Source organism: Hemicordylus capensis, chromosome 5, assembly GCF_027244095.1.
Source record: "Hemicordylus capensis ecotype Gifberg chromosome 5, rHemCap1.1.pri, whole genome shotgun sequence".
Lineage (NCBI taxonomy): Eukaryota > Metazoa > Chordata > Lepidosauria > Squamata > Cordylidae > Hemicordylus > Hemicordylus capensis.
Genome location: NC_069661.1, coordinates 76,220,165 through 76,233,679, shown reverse-complemented (window position 1 = coordinate 76,233,679; position 13,515 = coordinate 76,220,165). Strand labels below are relative to the sequence as shown.

Genomic DNA, 13,515 nt, shown 5'->3' with positions numbered 1-13,515 from the left:
TTGTGATGATGTCATCCACCCCGATCCAAGATGGCAGACACGTAAGCTTTTGAGGGCAAGTGGGCTAACTTGTGAACCTCTTAACTGATTTGAACCAAATTTGCTACAGCTGTAGGGACACATAGGGACACCTCAACGGTATACCTAACGGTATAGTTTGGGATGGTGTCATCAACCCCAATCCAAGATGGTAGTTGCATGAATGTCTGAGGAGAAAACCAGCTAATTTGTGGACTGTCTAACCCATTTGAACCAAACTGGGTACAGTTGCAGTAAGTGACACCTCAATGGTGTAGTTTGTGATGATGCCATCCACACCAATTCAAGACTTTGGAGGCGCAAGTAGGCTAACCTGTGAACCGCTTAACCAATCTGAACCAAATTTGCTACAGCAGTTGGGACACATAGGGACACCTCAACAGCACAGGTTGTGACGATGTCATCCAACCCAGTTCAAGATGGCAGACATGTAAACCTTTTGAGGCACAAGCGCACTAACTTGTGGACAGTCTAACGTATTTGAACCGAATTTGCTACAGGTGTATGGACACATAGGGATGCCAAAGGTGTACTTTGTGATGATGTCATCCACCCCGATCCAAGATGGTGGACACATGAACATTTGAGGTGCGAGAGATCTAACTTGTGGACCTCAATTTGAAGCAAATTTAGTCCAGTTGTAGAAACAGTGAAATGAAAGTAGGCTGATTCGTTCTTACTAGAACAACTAGTTTGGTTTATATACCATCCTTCCAAAACTGGCTCATTTTCCAGGTTTCTTCAGCTTTTGTGCTCTTGTACACTATATTGAACATTTTCCACATTCGATTTCATAGGTGTGGAGAATACAATATTTCTAAAAATTAAAACCCTAAGCACATACTGAAATGACAACTATTAATAATATATGGAGGCTGTTCTCACGGTTATAGAAAATCAGGCTAAGGGAGCCTAGCCCGATTTTGTATATCCGTGAGAACCACCGGGCTCGCAGCCAAGCCTGATCTCACCAAAGCGAGTGACCCGCTGGAATGCCTCTCCCCTTAGCCGAGCACTCCGCTAACCCGGGCTTTTCAATCATGTGTTGCTGCGGCGCAGCTACTCACAAGAGCCACAGCAAGAGCAGAGCCCAGCCTCACCAAAGCAGGTGACCTGCTGGAATGCCCCTCCCGTTAGCTGAGCGCTCCGCTAACCTGAGCTTTTCAATCGTGTGTTGCCACAGCATGGCTCCGCACCACGGCAACTCACAAGTAGACCCCCGACTGAGAAGCCTAAAAGCAGCCTCCCAGCTCAGGGCACTCTCCAGCATGCCCTGCATGCTTGCTCAGGGCATGCTGGAGCTTCTGGGGGCCACGTGGCCCCCAGCCCCTGCTGGCTCTGTAATGGAGCCGGCAGTCATGTGGGTGGCCGATCCGGCCACCTAGGGCTGCTTCCCTGCTCGTCTGTCTCTCAAGGTAGGTCTCATTGATCATGAGACCCGCCTCATGAACATGTGATTGAAATTAGGGGTGCAGAATCCTCTTGTCCAGGCTGTCCTCAACTTTAAATGGTTCTAGTTAAGATGAATAGCACTTAAGACATCTGTAAATTGCCACCTTGTTTCAACTTTACAACTGTGTTCCAACTTTATAGCACTTGCCACGAGAGGAGAGATTCCACTTGATGACTGCTGGTGTGTAAGCTAGAAGAGGAGGCGGTGACAAGGGCAGCTCAGGCTCACGTTGTTAGTGAGAGTGGCAGTCCTGGCAACAGCTACTGCATCTAAGGCTGCAGAGGATTGGCTGATTGACCCCTCTGAGATGCTCCCCCTGCTGCCACTACTGTTGCTTCAGCTCCTCCTCCTCTACATTCAGCTGCTATGCTATGATGGCAAGAGAGTGCCCGGCCCATTCCCAGCCCTCATGCTGCTTCCTGCCCACCCCATCCTTCTTCTTACCCTGTCTAACTGTTGTTCAGCAGGAAAAGGAGATGGAGGTGAGCTACCCAGTTGTTTCCCTTTCTTCCAAAGAAAAGTGAGAAAGGGCCAGGAAGGGAATGTGTGTCAAGGGTGAGCAAATTCTGATTCCTCACCATCAACATCTGCTGCATGTCTGTGATTGACACACCACCAGCTTTGACAGCAGCAGAAAAAAATGGGGTATCTGGTCTTGGTTCAGAACCCAAATATCCATTAATAACATTGTTTCCAATGGGAAATTAGATTCCAAGATAAGACGTTTAAAATTAAGATGCAGTTTTCAGGAACTAATTGTGTTGTAAGTCTGAAGACTTTCTGTATCATTATCAGATCACAAATAACCACCTAAAAATGTTAACTCCTTTTGTTTTAGGTACCAATATGCTTGATATGTTTCACATTGTTTTCCCACTACTACTTAGGATGTGGCTGCTCAACTTTGGCCCTCATGAAGATGTTGGCCTACAGCTCCCATTATCCCTGACTATTGACCACTGTGGCTGGGGATGATGGGAGTTGTACTCCATAAACAGCTGGAGGGCAAAAATTGTGCATCCCTATCTAAGGAACTGTAGTGTTGGATACGGGGAAAACAATACTTCACATATGGTGTTTGTCACTATGCATTTCCTCCCAGCTAATGCTTTTGTTCATTTGTCTTGGTTCCAAAATGTCTTGTTTCTCAGCTGACTCCATTTGCTTTTGTAATCATCATCTTCACCAGTTTATATGATGAGAGAGGCATTTATTTATTTATTTATGCATTTTTATACCGCCTTTCATTAAAAGATAGCCCCAAGGCGGTTTACAAAAGTTAAAAACATACAATAAAAACAATAAAAACATTATGCTAAAAGTATAAAAACATATAAAAACAGGCATAAAACAATACAACAGATAAAAATAATACAGCAGCATGGCTTCCTTGTCCTAAGGGCAAGGAAATATCCCTGGGAAGGAGCCAGGCCTATATCTGTAAATTTAAATCATGAGGCAAACACAAAACAGCTCGGTCATTTAAAACATACCTCAAAAAGCAATGACAGATGCCAAGAAACAAAGCAAGCTGGCAGCTGAACCATGACATATTTGGGTTCAGTACCACAGGATAAAAACAGGAAAACATTGATCATAGAACTGAAAGCTGAATACCTGGTAGTTGAACCACTTATTTTGATCCAATTAACACAGTTTGTGTTCAAGGATTTAGTCTCAAATCAACCAAAATAGTAGTTTTGTGCCCGGACCCCCCAAGGAGACACGGAGACATTGCTATGGAGGGAACGGTCAGTTTATTGAGGTTTATGGTATAGGCTGATTGGCTGGGATTGCATAGACATCCCCCACTGCAGTGCGGTGCCTACTAGGCCGGCCACGCCGTGGCCGGCCCCACCTAACAGACCGTGGCGATAGCACCTTGGCTCCAGGCAGGCCTTCCGCTCTCCAGCGGAGGTGCCCTTCTTCGCCGACCTAAGGTCAGGTTTCCAACCTCCCCAGCGACCTCCCCAACGACACTGCACAGCCATACGTATAGGGTGCCGCTTGCTGAGGGGCAGGAGTCAAGCGTCATCCCTGATCTGTCAAGCCTCAAGGGATTAACTCCTCCTCCTTGATTTATATCTTACCTAAGGTGCCACACCCCTTAATTAGCATCCCGTCACCGCACTGTACCTGCCAACCCACCGACAAGAGACCTATTTAACCAACTACCTAGCTGCCTAGGAACTCGGATATAGCCTGAGGCAGGTGGGAAAAGGTACACACCAAGAGCCAATCAGGTGTATACCCAAAAAATTCCTGCCCGGCCCCGAAAGGCGACCAGCGAATGCCCAGTCTATATCCAAGGGATGGGTGGGAGGGTCCGACTATGAGAGGCAGACTGAGCTCGCGCAGGCGCGCTGCGAGCTCGGCACTTCCGGTTTAAACCGGAAGTGCCCGGGAGCCAATAGACAGCGGATCCCAGTCCCACGTGCTCCCTGGTAAGGGGGCCAGGACAAACGGGCCGCACCACGGACGAGTGGTGAGCGGCCTCCTTGGGTTCAGTTTTAGTTCACTAAAAAAAAAACACCTCTCTGTACTAGTTTTTGGGTTTGGGTTCAGATTCTATTGAATCTCTACAAGTAAAGGTAAAGTGTGCCACCAAGTCGATTTCAACTCGTGGCACCCACAAAGACCTGTGGTTTTCTTTGATGGAATACAGTAGGGGTTTACCATTGCTTCCTCCCACACAGTATGAGATGATGCCTTTCAGCATCTTTCTATATCGCTGCTGCCCAATATAGGTGTTTCCCATAGTCTGGGAAACATAGTCTGGGAAACATAGTCTGGGAAACATACCTGGGAAACATACCATACATTCCCATAGTCTGGGAAACATACCAGCGGGGATTCGAACTGGCAACCTTCTGCTTGTTAGTCAAGCATTTCCCCACTGTGGCACTTAAGGTGGTTCTCTACAAGTAAAGAGTTTTTTAAAATAACCACATTCTGAGCATGTGCCAACAGCAACAGCTGGCCTTGTCTGATGAATGCTAGGTACACATGCGCAAAAGAGCAGATGAACTTGAAATGCCTCAAAATTAATTGCAAACAGGTTGTGAGTCTTTAGAGATGGTGTTGCTCATTCCACAATACGAGTATTGCAATCAGATAACACTTGAGTTACGAGTGCATTATTTGTAACTAGCTGGCCCGGGCACAGAACATCTGTGCCTCTAGATCTCCCTCATTCTCGGCCCATAGTTCTCACCACCACCCCGTCCTCTTCCCTCCTCCAGTGTTTTTTCTCTCCAGCCGGCCACTGCTTTCTCCCCACCAACAGCCGTCACTTTCTCTTCCTCCCCATCCCCAACCACCACTTGTGCTTTCTCCCCACCGCCACCACTTGCACTCTCCCCCACAACCGCTGCTTGTGCTTTCTCTCCCCCTCCCCATGGCTTTCTCTGCATGCCTGCATACCTGCCTGCCCATTTGCTGGCCTGTCCATTGGCATGTTCCCTGCTGCTGTTGCTTTCCTCTCCCCCTCCCCTCACTCGCAAACTCTCACGAGAGCTGCCACACATGGGATTAGCCATGGATACATCTTAGAGAATTATATATATACTAGCTTAACCCACACAGAGCATCTGCACGCTAGTACTTGATTGTTCCTCTCACCCCTGCCACAACCCCCCTCACCTCAGAGATCTCTCCACCCTCACTTGAGCCGCACTCCTCCTCCTCCATCCTATTGCTTCCATCGCCCCTCACCCCTCTTGGTTCCGGCTGCAGCATTGCTGGCACCTATTGGCCAAGCTGCAGCCCCCTATCCCCAGAGACACCCTCACTCGAGTCCCGCTCCTGCTCCTCCCCACAGGATCAGTAGCAGTTGACCAGCCCCTTCCTTGCTGCTTTCACTGCCATGGGCGGTCATTCCCCTCAGGTTGCTGACAGGCCCGGGCCCATCCCTTGCCTGCCTCCCTCTGCCAATGGCCTCAGTAGCCCCAAACTGCAGCAGTGGTTGACTGGGCCTTTCCTTGCTGCCAATAGGCACCGCCATGGCCGCTTATTCCCCTCAGGCCGCTGACAGGCTTGGGCCTGTCCCACACCCTTCCTTTTTTCTCTCTTCCCCCCCCCCCCGTCCTCCACTCGCTCTTCCCCTCTGTCTTTCTTCCCCTCCCTTCTTTCTTTCTCTATCTTGCTCTCTCTCCCTTCATGAGTTAACAGATCTTGTTCATCTTGTTTCCTCATCTAATTCACACAGTGGTAGCCTCCTTCTCCTGAAAAGGCTCTTTCCTCCCTCACAACCCTTCTCTTCGCAGACTCCTGCCCATGATACTTTTTTGATAGATTCTTCTCCTCTACAATCAAGAACATCTTCCGACCAATAGCAGTTGCATTCCAACTGTTCTTAAGCATCACAGGCTCCTCCTCCATATCTGCATATGGAATCCTCACTGCCCAATCACCATGGTGCTTCTGCTCTCACAGGCTCCTCCTCTCTATCTCCATATGGAATCCCCACTGCCCAATCAGGTGCTTCTGCTCACGAACTCTCACGAGAGCTGCACACATGGGATTAGCCACAGGTATTCCATGGAAAGATAGATAGATAGATAGATAGATAGATAGATAGATAGATAGATAGATAGATAGATGTCCCAAGGGATACCACCTCCCCACTTTAGGCCACCAAATACTCACTCAAACTTGGATTTCCAGGGTAATAGATTTCCAGATGTGGAGAAGAGTCATCAAGAATGTATCTGCGTGTGCTAAGCAGAGGCAGCATCAGCACATTGTACCCATAGGCAATGTTTTCAAGGGCCCAACACCCCAAGCTGCCTGCATTTGACACCTACCTGTCCCTCCAGGGAGGATGTTGTTTCCTGCCTTGTTTTCCCCTGCAATACCCTCACATAGCACTATGTGGGACATCATTGGCGGGCGGGCATATGGTAAGAAGTAGCCAATGGCTTCTTTCTAGAATGCTGCTGGTAGTGTTGCTACCAGTTTTCCACAATATCTATGTTACTAAGGTGAGGGAGCCCACTGTGGTAGGAGGGAGGTCTCTTGAGGGCATGTGGATGGTCTCATCAAACCTGGAATATTAGCATAGTGGAACTGGCCATGGTGCTGATCAACAATCAGGACAACACTAACCAAACATCATCCTGAGCTGCTCAGGGTTCCATAAAGTTTTCAGAGGATTTACTTGCTTGGCATTTCAGCAACTTCACTTGTTACCTTTACAGTCCATTTTTCTTTTTCCCTACTCTACATGCATCTATCATCCACTAAGGCATTTTCTTTAAAATTGGATCTTATCTAGCTATATTCTCCTCTCACTTTGGTTTGACAATACAGACCACTAAATCTAAAAGGCAGAATTACTGGTAACCCAAGGATTTGCCTTCTCATTTTTCAGTCTAGCAGAATTCTTATGTTCGTTTCACAGCAGTTTAGATTACTAAGTCACCATTGTCTTGACTTCAATGGTAATGATCTGGCCTCTAAAGTGTGATATATTTTCTCTAGAGTCTGACAGTTCGACAATAATAAAAAATACAAAGCCAGTATAGCAAATACATCTTCGGTTTTCTCAAGTGCTGACTCCCTGGCCCCAAAGCTCTGAAAATTTCTGAGGTGTTTTGCTTCTTGCAGATGTTTTCTTGTTCTGCTTATAACAGCATCAGATTACCTGAGGGCACAATGGATTCATTACTAATTATCTGAATTAGCTCTCCTAAAGTGTTCCTAAACAGGCTGATTGTGTGGTGAAATGATGAGCTGAACATAAGAGATAGGTTAAAATGGGGTGTAGGCAAAAGCCCTGCCCAACTTTTACTGAACTATTTAAACCATTTAAACAAAGACAATCATAATAGGCATCTGAGGCACCAATTGGAAGCCAGAGAGCAGCATTCTACCATTCTTACTACATGGATGCATCACTCTTACCCACCAGCTCAAGAGCCATTGCACTGCCGAGAAGGGTGAGCGTGAATCTTTAGGAGAATTCTAGAAGGTGGGACAGGTGAAAGTTGTCCTCTTGTTTTAAAAACATCATCTCCTGACCAAAGCTGAGCCCAGGAGTCCAGTCACAATACTAAACCCACCCACCTGGGCCACCCCTGACACCAGGGAGCTGGCCCTGTGATAAAACTGAGGCCATCTACTCCCTAAGACTTAGTCTCCTACTGCTCTTTGGCTTCCTCCACCACAGGCATGTGGCCAGATACGAACCCCTGCCCACCCACACAGATGCCCGCTCAAAGCCCTGGCTATTCCAAGCTTCAATGCACAAACATAAGCTTGCCCACCCAGCATTAATAAAAATGCTCCATCCAGTCCAAAATGTTCCTTGTAAACCACTTGGAAAGCATGCCGCTCAATCAGAACACTACCACGCCAGGCCAGAAGCTTGGCAATTTCAACATTGATCTTCAGGCATGTTCTATTGAGGGCATGAACATCCCATGCACCAGACCACCTCAGTCACAGCAATGACTCTACCACCTACCATGGTCTTTGAACATAGCATAAGAATGGTGTTCAAGTCTTTGGCCACACATGACACAAATTCCAAATTGGATAAATGCTTCAATTTGTTCTCACCCAAGTGAACTACTAGGAGGTCCGGTGGGGCCCTCCAAGAAAGCAGGATCTCTAACGCGAGCAGAAAATTACTCCATCCCACAGATCCAATAAACACCAGTCCTGGGCCAAAAGCCCAGGTGAGGATTCCTGCACTATTGCAAAGCATTCCATGGGATCTCATACCCAACAATCCAGATGGCCAATGAACCATGTCTAATAAGATCACCTAAAAGAAAAAACAAATATTGAAGACTCAAAGAACGAAAAAACCCTGTGAATAACTAACAAATACAGAAATGCCATTTCCACCTCAAAGCACCAGTCCATTACTTCTAAAGAAACTGTGAATGCTAAAGCCAAAGAGAAGAAGAAGCAGTGTGCCAACAGGTTCCCACGACCAGAAAGGTAGTTTGATCTGAAAGCCTGGCCATTGCTCCATTCAAGGGGCTACAAATAACTTAATAGCGTAGACGTGGGGGGAAGGCAGAGGCAGAAATGACATGTTCATGGCAAATGCTAATCCCGGGATAGGCACAATATCTAAGAAAGATATTATTATTATTTCTTGTTTACACAGTCAGACAGGTGTTATTGACTGATTTGTTTTATCCAGACATCGAGTCCTTCCCAAGGACCTGGGATGCCAGAATTTTATCATCAATACTGTTGGTTATTATAGATATCATCGCAAAATATAGGCTGTTCCCAGTAAAGCTGCTTTTTGTAATTGGCTGATGGTGATTTCTGTGGCCCCTATGGTGTTGAGGTGCTCTTCAAGGTCTTTTGGGACTGCACCCAGGGTGCCAATTACCACTGGGATTATTTTGGTCTTTTTCTGCCACAGCCTTTCAATTTCAATTTGTAGATCTTTGTATTTGGTGATTTTTTCTATTTCTTTTTCTTCTGTTCTGCTATTCCCTGGTATTGCTATGTCGATTATTTTGACTTGTTTTTCTTTCTTCTTGACTACAGTTATATCTGGTGTATTGTGTGGCAGATGTTTGTCTGTTTGTAGTTGGAAGTCCCATAATATTTTTACATCTTAATTTTCTACCACTTTTTCAATTTTATGGTCCCACCAATTTTTGGCTACAAGTAGCTTGTATTTTTTGCAGATGTTCCAGTGTATCATCCCTGCTACCTTGTCATGCCTTTGTTTGTAGTCAGTCTGTGCGATCTTCTTACAACAGCTGATCAGGTGGTCCACTGTTTCATCTGCTTCTTTACAAAGGCGGCACTTGCTGTTTGTTGTGGATTTTTCTACCTTTGCTCTTATTGCATTTGTTCTTAGTGCCTGTTCTTGTGCAGCCAGTATTAAACCCTCTGTTTCTTTCTTCAAGCTGCCATTCTTAAGCCGTTGTTGTTGTTGTTGTTGTTGTTATTTTATTATTACATTTATATCCCGCTCTTCCTCCAAGGAGCCTAGAGCAGTGTACTACATACTTAAGTTTATCTTTCACAACAACCCTGTGAAGTAGGTTAGGCTGAGAGAGAAGTGACTGGCCCAGAGTCACCCAGCTAGTTTCATGGCTGAATGGGGATTTGAACTCGGGTCTCCTCAGTCCTAGTCCAGCACTCTAACCACTACACCACACTGGCTTCTCAAGAAGAAGAGAGACCATCAGCAATTCAAGAAGAGCTGGATGGAGACTATGAGTCTTGGCATCTGGAGAAAAAAAAACCCTTTGTCCAAATATGCCAAAACAAAAATGGGGGAAGGGGGGGGGAATACTGATCCTCCCAGACCCAGAAATCTAATGGGGGGGAAATCCCATCAAGTAAGCCCCTATTCAGCCAAGGTCCAGAAACTGAGAAAGGTTAATGGATGAAAGGGGAAAAATGGACAATCAGAGCCCTCCCAGCCAATGACCTCCTCACTGCACGTGCCCCCTTGAAGGGCAGCAGAATACAACATCAGATGTGCCACAACACACCCCAACCACAGGTATCCCAGAAGACCAAGCTGCTACCCGCTGCACATAGGCAAGGGTATAGCCCTCACACAATGTAATACATGGGCCAATTCCAAGCAAATTCAATATGAAGACACAGGCTCAGAGCCCACCCAGCTGGTCAGTACCACTGTTACCTAAGGCATGAGCACATGCCTGAGCTCATAAGGTTTTTTTTTATGTCCACTCAGTTAATTTTAGATCCTGCTCAGGTTGAATCAGGAAGGCCCCATTCTGAATGCAGGTGTGCACACACTGCCTTGATACTCCTGCCCAGAACAAAACTCATTCTGCACACAGATGAAAAAAATTAGAGAGAACATTGGTCAGTGAGCCTGTGCACTACATCCATGATGCCCAGCTCACATCTCCAAATGAACAAAACCCATGCCCAAGGCCACATTAATATTGTAGGGCAGAGGGGCAGATATCCACTGACCCCCTCTACAGGCTCCTTGAAGGGCTTGGCTAGGCCAACAAACACAGTGTCCATTGAACTGTAACATATCAAACTCTCCGTGTCGCAAACTCCAACTAACTTCTCCCCCACCAGTGCATCCCATTAGGTCAATGAATCAGGGAGGGATGGCTGGCAGAGATTTACCTGAATTCAGGGGTATACCATTGTTCCAGAGAGCAGCCCCAAGCATCCACAGGGGATGGCATGAAGTAGACCCCAAAAGGCAGATCAACTCTGACTCCACTGACACAGTCCACTCAAGCCTTCGATCCATCCCAAATTGACTGTAGGGGAGGCAGGAGGATGAATGTTGCTTGAAGCAATCCCCTTCTCAACATGTGGGACACCAAAGCTCCGACGGACACCAGCGTCATGTCTGATCAGGACTAGACTGCATGGCACAACTGCTAGAATACTAAACTTCGGTCATCCAAGCTCCAATAGTGAAGACAAGCATACTCCATATTCCCAGAAAATGTTCTCTAACCACTTTGCTGGCCACAAGATTGTGGGAACAACAGCACTGGACTCTACAAACCACTCCCCAGATGGCTCCAAACCTTTAAGGGAGACCTAGTGGGTCCTAGGCCCACATGAACGTCCTGCTGCATCCAAGACCACCAACTGGAAAGCCTTACTAAAGCCAGTGTCTATTTCAATATTGCCCAACTTATGCTCCAGAAGCACTGCCACATTAAAACCGACCTCTGACTCCTGATGCATTACTCGCCAAGAGCTTCTGTCAGAGAAAGACACACCAAAGGCAGCTGCTTCATAACCAGGACAGATCAACCTGTCATGAGCAACTTGTTCCAACAAATGTGTGGTTCCTGTCTAAATCTCTAGATATGCACCACCCAATTTCTGCTCCCTGAGAGACCCTACAGGAGGCAGGAATACCCAGGGCTCCAGCCCATCACCCACCACACAAATTATCCCCCATGTTGTCTGAGGTGAGAGGTGCAATTCCTGCTAATTTTCTCTCTCCATGGTGAACAGCAAAATTCATCTGAATTTGCAGAAGGCAAGTATTTCGTTCCTAAAGGAGATTTTCCTCACAACAAAAAGGGCCATGAAGAAAATGATGCAGTGTCTTCAAGAAGCAAATTCCTTGAAGGTTCTTGCCTTCAGTGCCCATTTCTATATTCAATATGCATGTATTTATATAATTATTTTAATTAAGACTGAGTCGAATTGTTAATCTGCTTAAGAACTCAGATACAAACTGCAGTGAATGGCCACAGACCAGTCAAGAAAAGACTTTGGAATTCTACAGTACTTGGATCAGGCAGGCTCATTGCATGCAATTGAATCTGCATATAATGTTTAAAATGAGTTATAGTTTAGAGACAGGGGGATATTATGTTTCCATATGTGAGAATTCAGGCTAATCAAGAGAGCCTCAGGTCAAAGAAAAGCAACACCTGCTCCTTCACAACTTGTCCCTTGCACTCTCAGGATGGACCCACATGCGAAATCTTCACTACCCAGCTATTGTTCCTTCCTTTTAAATCCCCTCTTATCGTGTCTCTTACTTCCTAACTTCTCAAATTCTCACAAAATTCCACTGTTACATGGATTGCTGTCATTCTTGGATATAGATTATTTCTGGACATGGCTTCCTGGATGCCATGATAGCCTGGACATGTTCCCCATGCTTCTGGTCTACGAGGGCCTCTTCAGGTCTACCAGCCTGCTCCTCTTCAAGCAGGGTAGTAGTCATTCCTACACAACATTTTTCTTCAGATACAGAAGCGACTACAGCTCCAGTTCTATTTATCTTGCTAGGAAAGTAGTGAGGAAACATAGGTAGAATTGGCTCTTCCAAAGGCTGCTGCTCGCTGAAAACAAACATATGACCTCCTCATGAGTGTTTGAAAAATACTCTAGTCCCTGTGTGAAGAACCAGAATATTTTATTTATGTATTGAAAAGCAGGTTTAGAAAGGGCCAACCAGAATAGAAGAAAAGGCAGGATAGTTTCAGTATTTCTTCACAATCTCCTGTCCATCTTTTGCATTTTTCTGTTGCTCAGATAGATAGATAGATAGATAGATAGATAGATAGATAGATAGATAGATAGATGGATGCTATTGTTTTTGTGTTGCAATGCTGTATATTTATCTATCATATTTTTATACCACCAGATATGCACATCTCTAGGCAGTATACAAATTTTAATATTAAAAAATCACAGATTAAAATATATAAAACACAATAAAAATATAAAAGAATTATTAAAATTAATTATAATTAAAAGCTTATGAGAACAGGAGAGTCTTGAGGGTTTTCCTGCAAACAAACAGAGAAGGAGATGCTCTTATTTCAGCAAGGAGAATATTCCAAAGCCCTGGAGCAGCCAGAGAGAAACCCCAGACCTGAGTCGCCACCAGACGAGCTGGTGGCAACCATAACCGGACCTCTCCAGAAGATCAAAAAAGGCAGCAATGACAAAGGAGACACTCTCTTAAATAGCCTGGACTAGGGATGTGCATGGTCCGGACCGGCACCGAGGGGGGGTCTCCCTTTAAGGGTGGGGGGGTAGAACTTACCCCTCCCGCCGCTCTTCCCCCTCCGGCGCTGTCATTTAGAACGAAGTTTTGGGGGCGGCAGCGTTCGTCGCTGCCACCCCTGCCCCCGTCGTTGTTAGTAAAGCCTTTGTAAGAGCTCTTAGAGAAGCACGCATGTGTGCTCGGCGGCGCGTGTGCCACCGCACACGCATACGTGCTTCTCTAAGAGCTCTTACAAAGGCTTTACTAACAATGACGGGGCAGGGGCGGCAGCGACGAACGCTGCCGCCTCAAAAACTTTGTTCTAAACGACAGCTCCGGAGGGGGAAGAGTGGCAGGAGGGGTAAGTTCTACCCCCCCCCGCCCTTAAAGGGAGACCCCCCCCCGGTGCCGGACCGCCGGACCGGTCCGGATCCGGACCGGTCCAGAGGCCTCTAACATGGCCTCCGGACCGGTCCGTGCACATCCCTAGCCTGGACCCAAGCCATTAAGGGTTTTATAGGTAATAACCAGCACTTTGTATTTCACCTGGAAACATATCGGCAGCCTGTGAGCCCCT

The 13,515-nt window shown here is 46.4% G+C and overlaps 1 long non-coding RNA gene across 2 annotated transcripts in view; it reads right to left on the bottom strand.

Moving 5' to 3' along the window:
- The window catches only part of LOC128327843 (uncharacterized), a 49,404-nt gene that overhangs the window by 2,464 nt on the left and 33,425 nt on the right, over positions 1 to 13,515 (bottom strand). The gene's annotated exons all lie outside the window — the stretch shown is intronic.